Source organism: Rutidosis leptorrhynchoides, chromosome 6 (assembly GCF_046630445.1).
Source record: "Rutidosis leptorrhynchoides isolate AG116_Rl617_1_P2 chromosome 6, CSIRO_AGI_Rlap_v1, whole genome shotgun sequence".
Classification (NCBI taxonomy): Eukaryota; Viridiplantae; Streptophyta; class Magnoliopsida; order Asterales; family Asteraceae; genus Rutidosis; species Rutidosis leptorrhynchoides.
The window spans coordinates 224,394,213-224,416,789 of NC_092338.1; positions in this window are offsets into that span (position 1 = coordinate 224,394,213).

Here is a 22,577-nt window from a genome sequence, read left to right on the forward strand (position 1 = left end):
CAATATTTTGCTTCCTTGGCGGAAACACCATTGACCATAATTAACCTTGGTCGGTTGGTTGAGGATTCTCTTTTACTTAACAGTTTTATTATTTCCCCCACCGGTTCTATTTCTTCTTCCGGTTCCGATTCTTCTTCCGGTTCTGACTCTTCTTCCGGTTCCTCTTCGGGAACTTGTGAATCAGTCCACGAATCATTCCAATTTACATTTGACTCTTCATTATTATTAGGTGAGTCAATGGGACTTGTTCTAGAGGTAGACATCTATCACATAATATCAAACACGTTAAGAGATTAATATATCACATAATATTCATATGTTAAAAATATATAGTTTCCAACAAAAATGTTAAGCAATCATTTTTAAAGAAAACACGGTCGAAGTCCAGACTCACTAATGCATCCTAAAAAACTCGATAAGACACACTAATGCAAATTTTCTGGTTCTCTAAGACCAACACTCGGATACCAACTGAAATGTCCCGTTCTTATTGATTAAAATCGTTCCATATTAATTGATTTCGTTGCGATGTTTTGACCTCTATATGAGATGTTTTTCAAAGACTGCATTCATTTTTAAAACAAACCATAACCTTTATTTCATAAATAAAGGTTTAAAAAGCTTTACGTAGATTATCAAATAATGATAATCTAAAATATCCTGTTTACACACGACCATTACATAATGGTTTACAATACAAATATGTTACATCGAAATCAGTTTCTTGAATGCAGTTTTTACACAATATCATACAAACATGGACTCCAAATCTTGTCCTTATTTTAGTATGCAATAGCGGAAGCTCTTAGTATTCACCTGAGAATAAACATGCTTTAAACGTCAACAAAAATGTTGGTGAGTTATAGGTTTAACCTATATATATCAAATCGTAACAATAGACCACAAGATTTCATATTTCAATACACATCCCATACATAGAGATAAAAATCATTCATATGGTGAACACCTGGTAACCGACATTAACAAGATGCATATATATAAGAATATCCTCATCATTCCGGGACACCCTTCGGATATGATATAAATTTCGAAGTACTAAAGCATCCGGTACTTTGGATGGGGTTTGTTAGGCCCAATAGATCTATCTTTAGGATTCGCGTCAATTAGGGTGTCTGTTCCCTAATTCTTAGATTACCAGACTTAATAAAAAGGGGCATATTCGATTTCGATAATTCAACCATAGAATGTAGTTTCACGTACTTGTGTCTATTTTGTAAATCATTTATAAAACCTGCATATATTCTCATCCCAAAAATATTAGATTTTAAAAGTGGGACTATAACTCACTCTCACAGATTTTTACTTCGTCGGGAAGTAAGACTTGACCACTGGTTGATTCACGAACCTATAACAATATATACATTTATATCAAAGTATGTTTAAAATATATTTACAACACTTTTAATATATTTTGATGTTTTAAGTTTATTAAGTCAGCTGTCCTCGTTAGTAACCTACAACTAGTTGTTCACAGTTAGATGTACAGAAATAAATCGATAAATATTATCTTGAATCAATCCACGACCCAGTGTATACGTATCTTAGTATTGATCACAACTCAAATTATATATATTTTGGAATCAACCTCAACCCTGTATAGCTAACTCCAACATTCACATATAGAGTGTCTATGGTTGTTCCGAAATATATATAGATGTGTCGACATGATAGGTCGAAACATTGTATACGTGTCTATGGTATCTTAAGATTACATAATATACAATACAAGTTGATTAAGTTATGGTTGGAATAGATTTGTTACCAATTTTCACGTAGCTAAAATGAGAAAAATTATCCAATCTTGTTTTACCCATAACTTCTTCATTTTAAATCCGTTTTGAGTGAATCAAATTGCTATGGTTTCATATTGAACTCTATTTTACGAATCTAAACAGAAAAGTATAGGTTTATAGTCGTAAAAATAAGTTACAAGTCATTTTTGTAAAGGTAGTCATTTCAGTCGAAAGAACGACGTCTAGATGACCATTTTAGAAAACATACTTCCACTTTGAGTTTAACCATAATTTTTGGATATAGTTTCATGTTCATAATAAAAATCATTTTCTCAGAATAACAACTTTTAAATCAAAGTTTATCATAGTTTTTAATTAACTAACCCAAAACAGCCCGCGGTGTTACTACGACGGCGTAAATCCGGTTTTACGGTGTTTTTCGAGTTTCCAGGTTTTAAATCATTAAGTTAGCATATCATATAGATATTGAACATGTGTGTAGTTAATTTTAAAAGTCAAGTTAGAAGGATTAACTTTTGTTTGCGAACAAGTTTAGAATTAACTAAACTATGTTCTAGTGATTACGAGTTTAAACCTTCGAATAAGATAGTTTTATATATATGAATCGAATGATGTTATGAACATCATTACTACCTCAAGTTTAGTAGGTAAACCTACTGGAAGTGACAAGAAATGATCTAGCTTCAAAGGATCTTGGATAGCTTGAAAGTTCTTGAAGTAGGATCATGACACAAAAACAAGTTCAAGTAAGATTTTTACTCGAATTAAGATAGTTTATAGTTATAGAAATTGAATCAAAGTTTGAATATGAATATTAACTTGAATAAGAAAGATAACCTACTGTATATAACAAAGTTTTCTTGATCTTAGATGATTACTTGGAATGGATTAGAAAGCTTGGAAGTAAATTAGTAAACTTGAAGGGATTTTTGAAGTGTTCTTGAAGTGTTCTTCCTATGATGATTATAGCTTGATTCTTGAAGTGATTTTTGATGAAGATGATGATTAAATACTGGAAAAATACGTTCATAATAGTGTGTGTGTGTTGAGAGAGAATTAGAAAGAGAATTGGAAGTGAAATGGAGTGAATGATGAGTGGTAATTGGTGAGTGGTGAGTGGGGTTAAAAGGAGTTCTAGTTAGTTAACTAGCTCATGGTAGAAGTTAAAATTAATTAGTCATACATGACATAATCAAGAGTGGAATCCCATGCTAGTTCCTATTGGTATATACTCATAGTAAGTACGTTTTGAAGCTGTGTATAATACGGGTAAGAATACGACTAGAATTCTTGATGAAAGAAAAGAATGGAAAAGTAACTGTAACCATTTTCGTTAAGTATGAGTGTTTTGATATATGTCTTGAAGTCTTCCAAAAGTATTTTAATACATCTAAATACACTACATGTATATACATTTTAACTGAGTCGTTAAGTCATCGTTAGTCGTTACATGTAAGTGTTGTTTTGAAACCTTTAAGTTAACGATCTCAATTAATATTGTTAACCCATTGTTTATTATATCTAATGAGATGTTAAATTATTATATTATAATGATATTATGATATATTAATATATCTTAATATGATATATATACATTTAAATGTCGTTACAACGATAATCGTTACATATATGTCTCGTTTCGAAATCCTTAAGTTAGTAGTCTTGTTTATATGTATATAACTCATTGTTAATATACTTATGGAGATACTTACTTATCATAATCTCATGTTAACCATATGTATATCCATATATATATCGTCATGTCATTTTTACAAGTTTTAACGTTCGTGAATCGCCGGTCAACTTGGGTGGTCAATTGTCTATATGAAACATATTTCAATTAATCAAGTCTTAACAAGTTTGATTGCTTAACATGTTGAAAACATTTAATCATGTAAATATCAATCTCAATTAATATATATAAACATGGAAAAGTTCGGGTCACTACAGCAGCCCACTGGCCCCGAGCAATTGAAATGTCCCGTTCTTATTGATTAAAAACGTTCCATATTAATTGATTTCGTTGCGAGGTTTTGACCTCTATATGAGACGTTTTTCAAAGACTGCATTTATTTTAAAACAAACCATAACCTTTATTTCATCAATAAAGGTTTAAAAAGGTTTACGTAGATTATCAAATAATGATAATCTAAAATATCCTGTTTACACACGACCATTACATAATGGTTTACAATACAAATATGTTACAACAAAATAAGTTTCTTGAATGCAGTTTTTACACAATATCATACAAACATGGACTCCAAATCTCGTCCTTATTTAAGTATGCGACAGCGGAAGCTCTTAATAATCACCTGAGAATAAACATGATTAAAACGTCAACAAAAATGTTGGTGAGTTATAGGTTTAACCTATATATATATATATATATATATATATATATATATATATATATATATCAAATCATAATAATAGACCACAAGATTTCATATTTTAATACACATCCCATACATAGAGATAAAAGTCATTCATATGGTGAATACCTGGTAACCGACATTAACAAGATGCATATATAAGAATATCCCCATCATTCCGGGACACCCTTCGGATATGATATAAATTTCGAAGTATTAAAGCATCCGGTACTTTGGATGGGGTTTGTTAGGCCCAATAGATCTATCTTTAGGATTCGCGTCAATTAGGGTGTCTGTTCCCTAATTCTTAGATTACCAGACTTAATAAAAAGGGGCATATTCGATTTCGATAATTCAACCATAGAATGTAGTTTCACGTACTTGTGTCTATTTTGTAAATCATTTATAAAACTTGCATGTATTCTCATCCCAAAAAATATTAGATTTTAAAAGTGGGACTATAACTCACTTTCACAGATTTTTACTTCGTCGGGAAGTAAGACTTGGCCACTGGTTGATTCACGAACCTATAACAATATATATATATATATCAAAGTATGTTCAAAATATATTTACAACACTTTTAATATATTTTGATGTTTTAAGTTTATTAAGTCAGCTGTCCATGTTAGTAAACTACAACTAGTTGTCCACAATTAGATGTACAGAAATAAATCGATAAATATTATCTTGAATCAATCCACGACCCAGTGTATACGTATCTCAGTATTGATCACAACTCAAACTATATATATTTTGGAATCAACCTCAACCCTGTATAGCTAACTCCAACATTCACATATAGAGTGTCTATGGTTGTTCCGAAATATATATAGATGTGTCGACATGATAGGTCGAAACATTGTATAGGTGTCTATGGTATCTCAAGATTACATAATATACAATACAAGTTGATTAAGTTATGGTTGGAATAGATTTGTTACCAATTTTCACGTAGCTAAAATGAGAAAAATTATCCAATCTTGTTTTACCCATAACTTCTTCATTTTAAATCCGTTTTGAGTGAATCAAATTGCTATCGTTTCATATTGAACTCTATTTTATGAATCTAAACAGAAAAAGTATAGGTTTATAGTCGGAAAAATAAGTTACAAGTCGTTTTTGTAAAGGTAGTCATTTCAGTCGAAAGAACGACGTCTAGATGACCATTTTAGAAAACATACTTCCACTTTGAGTTTAACCATAATTTTTGGATATAGTTTCATGTTCATAATAAAAATCATTTTCTCAGAATAACAACTTTTAAATCAAAGTTTGTCATAGTTTTTAATTAACTAACCCAAAACAGCCCGCGGTGTTACTACGACGGCGTAAATCCGGTTTTACGGTGTTTTTCGTGTTTCCAGGTTTTAAATCATTAAGTTAGCATATCATATAGATATAGAACATGTGTTTAGTTGATTTTAAAAGTCAAGTTAGAAGGATTAACTTTTGTTTGCGAACAAGTTTAGAATTAACTAAACTATGTTCTAGTGATTACAAGTTTAAACCTTCGAATAAGATAGCTTTATATGTATGAATCGAATGATGTTATGAACATCATTACTACCTTAAGTTCCTTGGATAAACCTACTGGAAAAGAGAAAAATGGATCTAGCTTCAACGGATCCTTGGATGGCTCGAAGTTCTTGAAGCAGAATCATGACACGAAAACAAGTTCAAGTAAGATCGTCACTTGAAATAAGATTGTTATAGTTATAGAAATTGAACCAAAGTTTGAATATGATTATTACCTTGTATTAGAATGATAACCTACTATAAGAAACAAAGATTTCTTGAGGTTGGATGATCACCTTACAAGATTGGAAGTGAGCTAGCAAACTTGAAAGTATTCTTGATTTTATGTAACTAGAACTTGTAAAATATATGAAGAACACTTAGAACTTGAAGATAGAACTTGAGAGAGATCAATTAGATGAAGAAAATTGAAGAATGAAAGTGTTTATAGGTGTTTTTGGTCGTTGGTGTATGGATTAGATATAAAGGATATGTAATTTTGTTTTCATGTAAATAAGTCATGAATGATTACTCATATTTTTGTAATTTTATGAGATATTTCATGCTAGTTGCCAAATGATGGTTCCCACATGTGTTAGGTGACTCACATGGGCTGCTAAGAGCTGATCATTGGAGTGTATATACCAATAGTACATACATCTAAAAGCTGTGTATTGTACGAGTACGAATACGGGTGCATACGAGTAGAATTGTTGATGAAACTGAACGAGGATGTAATTGTAAGCATTTTTGTTAAGTAGAAGTATTTTGATAAGTGTCTTGAAGTCTTTCAAAAGTGTATGAATACATATTAAAACACTACATGTATATACATTTTAACTGAGTCGTTAAGTCATCGTTAGTCGTTACATGTAAATGTTGTTTTGAAACCTTTAGGTTAACGATCTTGTTGAATGTTGTTAACCCATTGTTTATTATAACAAATGAGATGTTAAATTATTATATTATCATGATATTATGATATATAATATATCTTAGTATGATGTATATACAGTTAAATGTCGTTACAACGATAATCGTTACATATATGTCTCGTTTCGAAATCATTAAGTTAGTAGTCTTATTTTTACATATGTATTTCATTGTTAATACACTTAATAATATATTTACTTATCATTTAACATAATTAACCAAGTGTATCAATATCTTAATATGATTCATATGTACCTAGTAAGACGTTGTTATAACGATAATCGTTATATATATCGTTTTCGAGTTTCTTAAATTAATAGTCTCATTTTTATGTATATAACTCATTGTTAAAATACCTAATGAGATACATACTTATAATAAAAACATGTTAACTATATATATAACCATATATATGTCATCGTATAGTTTTTACAAGTTTTAACGTTCGTGAATCACCGGTCAACTTGGGTGGTCAATTGTCTATATGAAACATATTTCAATTAATCAAGTCTTAACAAGTTTGATTGCTTAACATGTTAGAAACATTTTATCATGTAAATATCAATCTCAATTAATATATATAAACATGGAAAAGTTCGGGTCACTACAGTACCTACCCGTTAAATAAATTTCGTCCCGAAATTTTAAGCTGTTGAAGGTGTTGACGAATCTTCTGAAAATAGATGCGGGTATTTCTTCTTCATCTGATCTTCACGCTCCCAGGTGAACTCGGGTCCTCTACGAGCATTCCATCAAACCTTAACAATTGGTATCTTGTTTTGCTTAAGTCTTTTAACCTCACGATCCATTATTTCAACGGGTTCTTCGATGAATTGAAGTTTTTCGTTGATTTGGATTTCATCTAACGGAATAGTGAGATCTTCTTTAGCAAAACATTTCTTCAAATTCGAGACGTGGAAAGTGTTATGTACAGCCGCGAGTTGTTGAGGTAAATCAAGTCGGTAAGCTACTTGTCCGACACGATCAATAATCTTGAATGGTCCAATATACCTTGGATTTAATTTCCCTCGTTTACCAAATCGAACAACGCCTTTCCAAGGTGCAACTTTAAGCATGACCATCTCTCCAATTTCAAATTCTATATCTTTTCTTTTAATGTCAGCGTAGCTCTTTTGTCGACTTTGGGCGGTTTTCAACCGTTGTTGAATTTGGATGATCTTCTCGGTAGTTTCTTGTATAATCTCCGGACCCGTAATATGTTTATCCCCCACTTCACTCCAACAAATCGGAGACCTGCACTTTCTACCATAAAGTGCTTCAAACGGCGCCATCTCAATGCTTGAATGGTAGCTGTTGTTGTAGGAAAATTCTGCTAACGGTAGATGTCGATCCCAACTGTTTCCGAAATCAATAACACATGCTCGTAGCATGTCTTCAAGCATTTGTATCGTCCTTTCGCTCTGCCCATCAGTTTGTGGATGATAGGCAGTACTCATTTCTAGACGAGTTCCTAATGCTTGCTGTAATGTCTGCCAGAATCTTGAAATAAATCTTCCATCCCTATCAGAGATAATAGAGATTGGTATTCCATGTCTGGAGACGACTTCCTTCAAATACAGTCGTGCTAACTTCTCCATCTTGTCATCTTCTCTTATTGGTAGGAAGTGTGCTGATTTGGTGAGACGATCAACTATTACCCAAATAGTATCAAAACCACTTGCAGTCCTTGGCAATTTAGTGATGAAATCCATGGTAATGTTTTCCCATTTCCATTCCGGGATTTCAGGCTGTTGAAGTAGACCTGATGGTTTCTGATGCTCATCTTTGACCTTAGAACACGTCAAACATTCTCCTATGTATTTAGCAACATCGGCTTTCATACCCGGCCACCAAAAATGTTTCTTGAGATCCTTGTACATCTTCCCCGTTCCAGGATGTATTGAGTATCTGGTTTTATGAGCTTCTCTAAGTACCATTTCTCTCATATCTCCAAATTTTGGTACCCAAATCCTTTCAGCCCTATACCGGGTTCTGTCTTCCCGAATATTAAGATGCTTCTCCGATCCTTTGGGTATTTCATCCTTTAAATTTCCCTCTTTTAAAACTCCTTGTTGCGCCTCCTTTATTTGAGTAGTAAGGTTATTATGAATCATTATATTCATAGATTTTACTCGAATGGGTTCTCTGTCCTTCCTGCTCAAGGCATCGGCTACCACATTTGCCTTCCCCGGGTGGTAACGAATCTCAAAGTCGTAATCATTTAATAATTCAATCCACCTACGCTGCCTCATATTCAGTTGTTTCTGATTAAATATGTGTTGAAGACTTTTGTGGTCGGTATATATAATACTTTTGACCCCATATAAGTAGTGCCTCCAAGTCTTTAATGCAAAAACAACTGCGCCTAATTCCAAATCATGCGTCGTATAATTTTGTTCGTGAATCTTCAATTGTCTAGACGCATAAGCAATCACCTTCGTTCGTTGCATTAATGCACAACCGAGACCTTGCTTTGATGCGTCACAATAAATCACAAAATCATCATTCCCTTCAGGCAATGACAATATAGGTGTCGTAGTTAGCTTTTTCTTCAATAACTGAAACGCTTTCTCTTGTTCATCATTCCATTCAAATTTCTTCCCTTTATGCGTTAATGCAGTTAAGGGTTTTGCTATTCTGGAAAAGTCTTGGATGAACCTTCTGTAGTAACCAGCTAGTCCTAAAAACTGGCGTATGTGTTTCGGAGTTTTCGGGGTATCCTACTTTTCAACAGTTTCTATCTTTGCCGGATCCACCTTAATACCTTCTTTGTTCACTATGTGACCGAGGAATTGAACTTCTTCCAACCAAAATGCACACTTTGAAAACTTAGCGTACAATTCTTCCTTCCTCAATACTTCTAACACCTTTCTCAAATGTTCACCATGTTCTTGGTCATTCTTTGAGTAAATAAGTATGTCATCAATGAAAACAATGACAAACTTGTCAAGGTATGGTCCACACACTCGGTTCATAAGGTCCACGAACACAGCTGGTGCATTAGTTAAACCAAACGGCATGACCATAAACTCGTAATGACCGTAACGTGTTCTGAAAGCAGTCTTTGGAATATCATCTTCTTTCACCCGCATTTGATGATACCCGGAACGTAAGTCAATCTTTGAATAAACAGACGAGCCTTGTAGTTGATTAAATAAGTCGTCGATTCTCGGTAGTGGGTAGCGGTTCTTGATGGTAAGTTTGTTCAACTCTCGGTAGTCGATACACAACCTGAATGTACCATCTTTCTTCTTGACAAACAAAACAGGAGCTCCCCACGGTGATGTGCTTGGTCGAATGAAACCACGCTCTAAAAGTTCTTGTAATTGGCTTTGCAGTTCTTTCATCTCGCTGGGTGCGAGTCTGTAAGGAGCACGAGCTATTGGTGCAGCTCCTGGTATAAGATCTATTTGAAATTCAACGGATCGATGTGGGGGTAATCCCAGTAATTCTTTTGGAAATACATCGGGAAATTCTTTTGCAATGGGAACATCATTGATGCTCTTTTCTTCAGTTTGTACTTTCTCGACGTGTGCTAGAACAGCATAGCAACCTTTTCTTATTAGTTTTTGTGCCTTCAAATTACTAATAAGGTGTAGCTTCGTGTTGCCCTTTTCTCCGTACACCATTAAGGGTTTTCCTTTTTCTCGTATAATGCGAATTGCATTTTTGTAACAAACGATCTCTACTTTCACTTCTTTCAACCAGTCCATACCGATTATCACATCAAAACTCCCTAACTCTACTGGTATTAAATCAATCTTAAATGTTTCGCTAACCAGTTTAATTTCTCGATTCCGACATATATTATCTGCTGAAATTAATTTACCATTTGCTAATTCGAGTAAAAATTTACTATCCAAAGGCGTCAATGGACAACTTAATTTAGCACAAAAATCTCTACTCATATAGCTTCTATCCGCACCCGAATCAAATAAAACGTAAGCAGATTTATTGTCAATAAGAAACGTACCCGTAACAAGCTCCGGGTCTTCCTGTGCCTCTGCCGCATTAATATTGAAAACTCTTCCGCGGCCTTGTCCATTCGTGTTCTCCGGGTTCGGGCAATTTCTAATAATGTGGCCCGGTTTTCCACATTTATAACAAACTACATTGGCATAACTTGCTCCGACACTACTTGCTCCGCCATTACTCGTTCCGACACCATTTGTTCCTTTCGTTCTGTTAACCCCTGGTCCATAGACCTCACACTTCGCCGCGCTATGACCATTTCTTTTACACTAATTGCAAAATTTGGTGCAGAACCCCGAGTGATACTTTTCACACCTTTGGCATAGCTGCTTCTGATTGTTGTTGTTGTTGCGGTTATTATTGTTGTTGAGATGATTGTTGTAGTTGCTGTTGCTGTTGATGTTGTTGTTGTTGTTGTTGTTGTTATTGGGCCGTTTGTTGTAGTTGCGATTGTTGGGATAATTATTGCGATTGCTGTTGTTGTTGTATTGGTGATTCTTATCACCGTTTTCCTCCCACTTTCTTTTGACTTGCTTCACATTGGCCTCTTCAGCAGTCTGTTCTTTAATTCTTTCTTCAATCTGGTTCACTAGTTTGTGAGCCATTCTACATGCCTGTTGTATGGAGGCGGGCTCGTGTGAACTTATATCTTCTTGGATTCTTTCCGGTAATCCTTTCACAAACGCGTCGATCTTCTCTTCCTCATCTTCGAATGCTCCCGGACACAATAGGCACAATTCTGTGAATCGTCTTTCGTACGTGGTAATATCAAATCCTTGGGTTCGTAACCCTCTAAGTTCTGTCTTGAGCTTATTGACCTCGGTTCTGGGACGGTACTTCTCGTTCATCAAGTGCTTGAATGCTGACCACGGTAGTGCGTACGCATCGTCTTGTCCCACTTGCTCTAGATAGGTATTCCACCATGTTAACGCAGAACCTGTGAAGGTATGCGTAGCGTACTTCACTTTGTCTTCTTCAGTACACTTACTTATGGCAAACACCGATTCGACCTTCTCGGTCCACCGTTTCAATCCGATCGGTCCTTCGGTTCCATCAAATTCCAAAGGTTTGCAGGCAGTGAATTCTTTGTAGGTGCATCCTACACGATTTCATGTACTGCTAGATCCAAGGTTATTGTTGGTATGTAGCGCAGCCTGTACTGCGGCTATGTTTGAAGCTAGAAAAGTACGAAATTTCTCTTCATTCATATTCACGGTGTGTCGAGTAGTCGGTGCCATTTCCTTCAAAATAGTCAAATGGAACAAGTTAATCATACAGAATATTAAGAGTAGTTAATAGTATTTCGTAGCATAATATGAACTCATTTATAAAAGCTTTTTCTTCATATTAGCGTTTTATAAGTTTAAATTCGGGTAGTACCTACCCGTTAAGTTCATAATTAGTAGCTAATATACAATTCAACTACTACAATTCTATATGAAAAACTAATTATAATAATATTTCGCGTTCAAACTTTTACACAATATTTTACAAACTTACAATACCGCTTATTTTACATATAGCATGAAATATAGCACACAATAAATTTAATACAAGATGGTTGTGAAGATAATTCTAGCTAGTACACAAGTCGTTCAGCAAAGGCAATAAAGACACGTAATTCATACGTCCAGAAACAAGTCATGCATTCTGGTTTTACTAGGATTACTTCCCATCCTTGGTCTTGTGGAACATAACCGTTATGGCCGTTGATAAGACAGCGTGTTGTAACGTCATCAAAGGGACGAGGGTTACGTAATGTCCAACAGTCCCGTAACAATCTAAAAACCTCATTTCTTACCCCAATTACCGACTCCGTCACTTGTGGGAACGTTTTGTTTAATAGTTGTAGCCCGATGTTCTTGTTCTCACTTTGGTGAGAAGCGAACATTACTAATCCGTAAGCATAACATGCTTCTTTATGTTGCATGTTAGCCGCTTTTTCTAAATCACGAAGTCCAATATTCGGATATATTGAGTCAAAATAATTTCTTAACCCATTGCGTAAAATAGCATTTGGGTTCCCCGCAATATATGCGTCAAAGTAAACACATCGTAACTTATGGATTTCCCAATGTGATATCCCCCATCTTTCGAACAAAAACTTTTATAAACCAAGGCATTCTTGGAACGTTCTTCGAATGTCTTACAAACTGATCTCGCCTTAAGTAGTTGTGCCGAAGAATTCTGACCGACTCTAGACAAGATTTCATCAATCATGTCTCCGGGTAGGTCTCTTAAAATATTGGGTTGTCTATCCATTTTTTGTTTTATACTGTAAAATAGACAAGAGTTAGATTCATAAAAAAAAATACTTATTAATACAAGCAATTTTTACATATATCATAAAGCATAAGCACACTATATTACATATATTACACCACACGAATACAACTATCTTATTCCGACTCGCTTGTTTCTTCTTCTTCGGTTTTGGTTCGTTTTGCCAAGTTTCTAGGGATATATGATGTTCCCCTAATACGAGCCGTCGTTTTCCATATTGGTTTAGAAAAACCTGGTGGTTTAGAGGTTCCCGGGTCATTGTTACAACTTAAGGACTTCGGGGGTTGACGATACATATAAAGTTCATCGGGGTTGGAATTAGATTTCTCTATTTTTATGCCCTTTCCCTTATTATTTTCTTTTGCCTTTTTAAATTCAGTTGGGGTAATTTCTATAACATCATCGGAATTCTCGTCGGAATCCGATTCATCGGAGAATTGGTAATCCTCCCAATATTTTGCTTCCTTGGCGGAAACACCATTGACCATAATTAACCTTGGTCGGTTGGTTGAGGATTTTCTTTTACTTAACCGTTTTATTATTTCCCCCACCGGTTCTATTTCTTCATCCGGTTCCGATTCTTCTTCTGGTTCCGATTCTTCTTCCGGTTCCGACTCTTCTTCCGGTTCCTCTTCGGGAACTTGTGAATCAGTCCACGAATCATTCCAATTTACATTTGACTCTTCATTATTATTAGGTGAGTCAATGGGACTTGTTCTACAGGTAGACATCTATCACATAATATCAAACGCGTTAAGAGATTAATATATCACATAATATTCACATGTTAAAAATATATAGTTTCCAACAAAATTTGTTAAGCAATCATTTTTCAAGTAAACACGGTCGAAGTCCAGACTCACTAATGCATCCTAACAAACTCGATAAGACACACTAATGCAAAATTCTGGTTCTCTAAGACCAACGCTCGGATACCAACTGAAATGTCACGTTCTTATTGATTAAAAACGTTCCATATTAATTGATTTCGTTGCGAGGTTTTGACCTCTATATGAGACGTTTTTCAAAGACTGCATTTATTTTAAAACAAACCATAACCTTTATTTCATCAATAAAGGTTTAAAAAGGTTTACGTAGATTATCAAATAATGATAATCTAAAATATCCTGTTTACACACGACCATTACATAATGGTTTACAATACAAATATGTTACAACAAAATAAGTTTCTTGAATGCAGTTTTTACACAATATCATACAAACATGGACTCCAAATCTCGTCCTTATTTAAGTATGCGACAGCGGAAGCTCTTAATAATCACCTGAGAATAAACATGCTTAAAACGTCAACAAAAATGTTGGTGAGTTATAGGTTTAACCTATATATATCAAATCATAATAATAGACCACAAGATTTCATATTTCAATACACATCCCATACATAGAGATAAAAGTCATTCATATGGTGAACACCTAGTAACCGACATTAACAAGATGCATATATAAGAATATCCCCATCATTCCGGGACACCCTTCGGATATGATATAAATTTCGAAGTACTAAAGCATCCGGTACTTTGGATGGGGTTTGTTAGGCCCAATAGATCTATATTTAGGATTCACGTTAATTATGGTGTATGTTCCCTAATTCTTAAATTACCAGACTTAATAAAAAGGGGCATATTCGATTTCGATAATTCAACCATAGAATGTAGTTTCACGTACTTGTGTCTATTTTGTAAATCATTTATAAAACCTGCATGCATTCTCATCCCAAAAAATATTAGATTTTAAAAGTGGGACTATAACTCACTTTCACAGATTTTTACTTCGTCGGGAAGTAAGACTTGGCCACTGGTTGATTCACGAACCTATAACAATATATATATATATATATCAAAGTATGTTCAAAATATATTTACAACACTTTTAATATATTTTGATGTTTTAAGTTTATTAAGTCAGCTGTCCATGTTAGTAACCTACAACTAGTTGTCCACAATTAGATGTACAGAAATAAATCGATAAATATTATCTTGAATCAATCCACGACCCAGTGTATACGTATCTCAGTATTGATCACAACTCAAACTATATATATTTTGGAATCAACCTCAACCCTGTATAGCTAACTCCAACATTCACATATAGAGTGTCTATGGTTGTTCCGAAATATATATAGATGTGTCGACATGATAGGTCGAAACATTGTATACGTGTCTATGGTATCTCAAGATTACATAATATACAATACAAGTTGATTAAGTTATGGTTGGAATAGATTTGTTATCAATTTTCACGTAGCTAAAATGAGAAAAATTATCCAATCTTGTTTTACCCATAACTTCTTCATTTTAAATCCGTTTTGAGTGAATCAAATTGCTATGGTTTCATATTGAACTCTATTTTATGAATCTAAACAGAAAAAGTATAGGTTTATAGTCGGAAAAATAAGTTACAAGTCGTTTTTGTAAAGGTAGCCATTTCAGTCGAAAGAACGACGTCTAGATGACCATTTTAGAAAACATACTTCCACTTTGAGTTTAACCATAATTTTTGGATATAGTTTCATGTTCATAATAAAAATCATTTTCTCAGAATAACAACTTTTAAATCAAAGTTTATCATAGTTTTTAATTAACTAACCCAAAACAGCCCGCGGTGTTACTACGACGGCGTAAATCCGGTTTTACGGTGTTTTTCGTGTTTCCAGGTTTTAAATCATTAAGTTAGCATATCATATAGATATAGAACATGTGTTTAGTTTATTTTAAAAGTCAAGTTAGAAGGATTAACTTTTGTTTGCGAAAAAGTTTAGAATTAACTAAACTATGTTCTAGTGATTACAAGTTTAAACCTTCGAATAAGATAGCTTTATATGTATGAATCGAATGATGTTATGAACATCATTACTACCTTAAGTTCCTTGGATAAACCTACTGGAAAAGAGAAAAATGGATCTAGCTTCAACGGATCCTTGGATGGCTCGAAGTTCTTGAAGCAGAATCATGACACGAAAACAAGTTCAAGTAAGATCATCACTTGAAATAAGATTGTTATAGTTATAGAAATTGAACCAAAGTTTGAATATAATTATTACCTTGTATTAGAATGATAACCTACTGTAAGAAACAAAGATTTCTTGAGGTTGGATGATCATTGGAGTGTATATACCAATAGTACATACATCTAAAAGCTGTGTATTTTACGAGTACGAATACGGGTGCATACGAGTAGAATTGTTGATGAAACTGAACGAGGATGTAATTGTAAGCATTTTTGTTAAGTAGAAGTATTTTGATAAGTGTCTTGAAGTCTTTCAAAAGTGTATGAATACATATTAAAACACTACATGTATATACATTTTAACTGAGTCGTTAAGTCATCGTTAGTCGTTACATGTAAATGTTGTTTTGAAACCTTTAGGTTAACGATCTTGTTGAATGTTGTTAACCCATTTTTTATTATAACAAATGAGATGTTAAATTATTATATTATCATGATATTATGATATATAATATATCTTAGTATGATGTATATACAGTTAAATGTCGTTACAACGATAATCGTTACATATATGTCTCGTTTCGAAATCATTAAGTTAGTAGTCTTATTTTTACATATGTATTTCATTGTTAATACACTTAATAATATATTTACTTATCATTTAACATAATTAACCAAGTGTATCAATATCTTAATATGATTCATATGTACCTAGTAAGACGTTGTTATAACGATAATCGTTATATATATCGTTTTCGAGTTTCTTAAATTAATAGTCTCATTTTTATGTATATAACTCATTGTTAAAATACCTAATGAGATACATACTTATAATAAAAACATGTTAACTATATATATAACCATATATATGTCATCGTATAGTTTTTACAAGTTTTAACGTTCGTGAATCACCGGTCAACTTGGGTGGTCAATTGTCTATATGAAACATATTTCAATTAATCAAGTCTTAACAAGTTTGATTGCTTAACATGTTGGAAACATTTAATCATGTAAATTTCAATCTCAATTAATATATATAAACATGGAAAAGTTCGGGTCACTACAGTACCTACCCGTTAAATAAATTTCGTCCCGAAATTTTAAGCTGTTGAAGGTGTTGACGAATCTTCTGAAAATAGATGCGGGTATTTCTTCTTCATCTGATCTTCACGCTCCCAGGTGAACTCGGGTCCTCTACGAGCATTCCATCGAACCTTAACAATTGGTATCTTGTTTTGCTTAAGTCTTTTAACCTCACGATCCATTATTTCAACGGGTTCTTCGATGAATTGAAGTTTTTCGTTGATTTGGATTTCATCTAACGGAATAGTGAGATCTTCTTTAGCAAAACATTTCTTCAAATTCGAGACGTGGAAAGTGTTATGTACAGCCGCGAGTTGTTGAGGTAAATCAAGTCGGTAAGCTACTTGTCCGACACGATCAATAATCTTGAATGGTCCAATATACCTTGGATTTAATTTCCCTCGTTTACCAAATCGAACAACGCCTTTCCAAGGTGCAACTTTAAGCATGACCATCTCTCTAATTTCAAATTCTATATCTTTTCTTTTAATGTCAGCGTAGCTCTTTTGTCGACTTTGGGCGGTTTTCAACCGTTGTTGAATTTGGATGATCTTCTCGGTAATTTCTTGTATAATCTCCGGACCCGTAATCTGTCTATCCCCCACTTCACTCCAACAAATCAGAGACCTGCACTTTCTACCATAAAGTACTTCAAACGGTGCCATCTCAATGCTTGAATGGTAGCTGTTGTTGTAGGAAAATTCTGCTAACGGTAGATGTCGGTCCCAACTGTTTCTGAAATCAATAACACATGCTCGTAGCATGTCTTCAAGCGTTTGTATCGTCCTTTCGCTCTGCCCATCAGTTTGTGGATGATAGGCAGTACTCATTTTTAGACGAGTTCCTAATGCTTGCTGTAATGTCTGCCAGAATCTTGAAATAAATCTGCCATCCCTATCAGAGATAATAGAGATTGGTATTCCATGTCTGGAGATGACTTCCTTCAAATACAGTCGTGCTAACTTCTCCATCTTGTCATCTTCTCTTATTGGTAGGAAGTGTGCTGATTTGGTGAGACGATCAACTATTACCCAAATAGTATCAAAACCACTTGCAGTCCTTGGCAATTTAGTGAGGAAATCCATGGTAATGTTTTCCCATTTCCATTCCGGGATTTCAGGTTGTTGAAGTAGACCTGATGGTTTCTGATGCTCATCTTTGACCTTAGAACACGTCAAACATTCTCCTATGTATTTAGCAACATCGACTTTCATACCCGGCCACCAAAAATGTTTCTTGAGATCCTTGTACATCTTCCCCGTTCCAGGATGTATTGAGTATCTGGTTTTATGAGCTTCTCTAAGTACCATTTCTCTCATATCTCCAAATTTTGGTACCCAAATCCTTTCAGCCCTATACCGGGTTCTGTCTTCCCGAATATTAAGATGCTTCTCCGATCCTTTGGGTATTTCATCCTTTAAATTTCCCTCTTTTAAAACTCCTTGTTGCGCCTCCTTTATTTGAGTATTAAGGTTATTATGAATCATTATATTCATAGATTTTACTCGAATGGGTTCTCTGTCCTTCCTGCTCAAGGCATCGGCTACCACATTTGCCTTCCCCGGGTGGTAACGAATCTCAAAGTCGTAATCATTTAATAATTCAATCCACCTACGCTGCCTCATATTCAGTTGTTTCTGATTAAATATGTGTTGAAGACTTTTGTGGTCGGTATATATAATACTTTTGACCCCATATAAGTAGTGCCTCCAAGTCTTTAATGCAAAAACAACTGCGCCTAATTCCAAATCATGCGTCGTATAATTTTGTTCGTGAATCTTCAATTGTCTAGACGCATAAGCAATCACCTTCGTTCGTTGCATTAATACACAACCGAGACCTTGCTTTGATGCGTCACAATAAATCACAAAATCATCATTCCCTTCAGGCAATGACAATATAGGTGCCGTAGTTAGCTTTTTCTTCAATAACTGAAACGCTTTCTCTTGTTCATCATTCCATTCAAATTTCTTCCCTTTATGCGTTAATGCAGTTAAGGGTTTTGCTATTCTGGAAAATTCTTGGATGAACCTTCTGTAGTAACCAGCTAGTCCTAAAAACTAGCGTATGTGTTTCGGAGTTTTCGGGATTTCCCACTTTTCAACAGTTTCTATCTTTGCCGGATCCACCTTAATACCTTCTTTGTTCACTATGTGACTGAGGAATTGAACTTCTTCCAACCAAAATGCACACTTTGAAAACTTAGCGTACAATTCTTCCTTCCTCAATACTTCTAACACCTTTCTCAAATGTTCACCGTGTTCTTGGTCATTCTTTGAGTAAATAAGTATGTCATCAATGAAAACAATGACAAACTTGTCAAGGTATGGTCCACACACTCGGTTCATAAGGTCCATGAACACAACTGGTGCATTAGTTAAACCAAACGGCATGACCATAAACTCGTAATGACCGTAACGTGTTCTGAAAGCAGTCTTTGGAATATCATTTTCTTTCACCCGCATTTGATGATACCCGGAACGTAAGTCAATCTTTGAATAAACAGACGAGCCTTGTAGTTGATCAAATAAGTCGTCGATTCTCGGTAGTGGGTAGCGGTTCTTGATGGTAAGTTTGTTCAACTCTCGGTAGTCGATACACAACCTGAATGTACCATCTTTCTTCTTGACAAACAAAACAGGAGCTCCCCACGGTGATGTGCTTGGTCGAATGAAACCACGCTCTAAAAGTTCTTGTAATTGGCTTTGCAGTTCTTTCATCTCGCTGGGTGCGAGTCTGTAAGGAGCACGAGCTATTGGTGCAGCTCCTGGTATAAGATCTATTTGAAATTCAACGGATCGATGTGGGGGTAATCCCAGTAATTCTTTCGAAAATACATCGGGATATTCTTTTGCAATGGGAACATCATTGATGCTCTTTTCTTCAGTTTGTACTTTCTCGACGTGTGCAAGAACAGCATAGCAACCTTTTCTTATTAGTTTTTGTGCCTTCAAATTACTAATAAGGTGTAGCTTCGTGTTGCCCTTTTCTCCATACACCATTAAGGGTTTTCCTTTTTCTCGTATAATGCGAATTGCATTTTTGTAACAAACGATCTCTGCTTTCACTTCTTTCAACCAGTCCATACCGATTATCACATTAAAACTCCCTAACTCTACTCGTATTAAATCAATCTTAAATGTTTCGCTAACCAGTTTAATTTCTCGATTCCGACATATATTATCTGCTGAAATTAATTTACCATTTGCTAATTCGAGTAAAAATTTACTATCTAAAGGCGTCAATAGACAACTTAATTTAGCACAAAAATCTCTACTCATATAGCTTCTATCCGCACCCGAATCAAATAAAACGTAAGCAGATTTATTGTCAATAAGAAACGTACCCGTAACAAGCTCCGGGTCTTCATGTGCCTCTGCCGCATTAATATTGAAAACTCTTCCGCGGCCTTGTCCATTCGTGTTCTCCTGGTTCGGGCAATTTCTAATAATGTGGCCCGGTTTTCCACATTTATAACAAACTACATTGGCATAACTTGCTCCGACACTACTTGCTCCGCCATTACTCGTTCCGACACCATTTGTTCCTTTCGTTCTGTTAACCCCTGGTCCGTAGACCTCACACTTCGCCGCGCTATGACCATTTCTTTTACACTTGTTGCAAAATTTGGTGCAGAACCCCGAGTGATACTTTTCACACCTTTGGCATAGCTGCTTCTGATTGTTGTTGTTGTTGCGGTTATTATTGTTGTTGAGATGATTGTTGTAGTTGCTGTTGCTGTTGTTGTTGTTGTTGTTGTTGTTGTTGTTGTTGTTGTTGTTGTTGTTGGGCCGTTTGTTGTAGTTGCGATTGATGTTGCGATTGTTGGGATAATTGTTGCGATTGATGTTGTTGTTGTATTGGTGATTCTTATCACCGTTTTCCTCCCACTTTCTTTTGACTTGCTTCACATTGGCCTCTTCAGCAGTCTGTTCTTTAATTCTTTCTTCAATCTGGTTCACTAGTTTATGAGCCATTCTACATGCCTGTTGTATGGAGGCGGGCTCGTGTGAACTTATATCTTCTTGGATTCTTTCCGGTAATCCTTTCACAAACGCGTCGATCTTCTCTTCCTCATCTTCGAATGCTCCCGGACACAATAGGCACAATTCTGTGAATCGTCTTTCGTACGTGGTAATATCAAATCCTTGGGTTCGTAACCCTCTAAGTTCTGTCTTGAGCTTATTGACCTCGGTTCTGGGACGGTACTTCTCGTTCATCAAGTGCTTGAATGCTGACCACGGTAGTGCGTACGCATCGTCTTGTCCCACTTTCTCTAGATAGGTATTCCACCATGTTAACGCAGAACCTGTGAAGGTATGCGTAGCGTACTTCACTTTGTCTTCTTCAGTACACTTACTTATGGCAAACACCGATTCGACCTTCTCGGTCCACCGTTTCAATCCGATCGGTCCTTCGGTTCCATCAAATTCCAAAGGTTTGCAGGCAGTAAATTCTTTGTAGGTGCATCCTACACGATTTCATGTACTGCTAGATCCAAGATTATTGTTGGTATGTAGCGCAGCCTGTACTGCGGCTATGTTTGAAGCTAGAAAAGTACGAAATTCCTCTTCATTCATATTCACGGTGTGTCGAGTAGTCGGTGCCATTTCCTTCAAAATAGTCAAATGGAACAAGTTAATCATACAGAATATTAAGAGTAGTTAATAGTATTTCGTAGCATAATATGAACTCATTTATAAAAGCTTTTTCTTCATATTAGCGTTTTATAAGTTTAAATTCGGGTAGTACCTACCCGTTAAGTTCATACTTAGTAGCTAATATACAATTCAACTACTACAATTCTATATGAAAAACTAATTATAATAATATTTCGCGTTCAAACTTTTACACAATATTTTACAAACTTACAATACCGCTTATTTTACATATAGCATGAAATATAGCACACAATAAATTTGATACAAGATGGTTGTGAAGATAATTCTAGCTAGTACACAAGTCGTTCAGCAAAGGCAATAAAGACACGTAATTCATACGTCCAGAAACAAGTCATGCATTCTGGTTTTACTAGGATTACTTCCCATCCTTGGTCTTGTGGAACATAACCGTTATGGCCGTTGATAAGACAGCGTGTTGTAACGTCGTCAAAGGGACGAGGGTTACGTAATGTCCAACAGTCCCGTAACAATCTAAAAACCTCATTTCTTACCCCAATTACCGACTCCGTCACTTGTGGGAACGTTTTGTTTAATAGTTGTAGCCCGATGTTCTTGTTCTCACTTTGGTGAGAAGCGAACATTACTAATCCGTAAGCATAACATGCTTCTTTATGTTGCATGTTAGCCGCTTTTTCTAAATCACGAAGTCCAATATTCGGATATATTGAGTCAAAATAATTTCTTAACCCATTGCGTAAAATAGCATTTGGGTTCCCCGCAATATATGCGTCAAAGTAAACACATCGTAACTTATGGATTTCCTAATGTGATATCCCCCATCTTTCGAACGAAAGCCTTTTATAAACCAAGGCATTCTTGGAACGTTCTTCGAATGTCTTACAAACTGATCTCGCCTTAAGTAGTTGTGCCGAAGAATTCTGACCGACTCTAGACAAGATTTCATCAATCATGTCTCCGGGTAGGTCTCTTAAAATATTGGGTTGTCTATCCATTTTGTGTTTTTATACTGTAAAATAGACAAGAGTTAG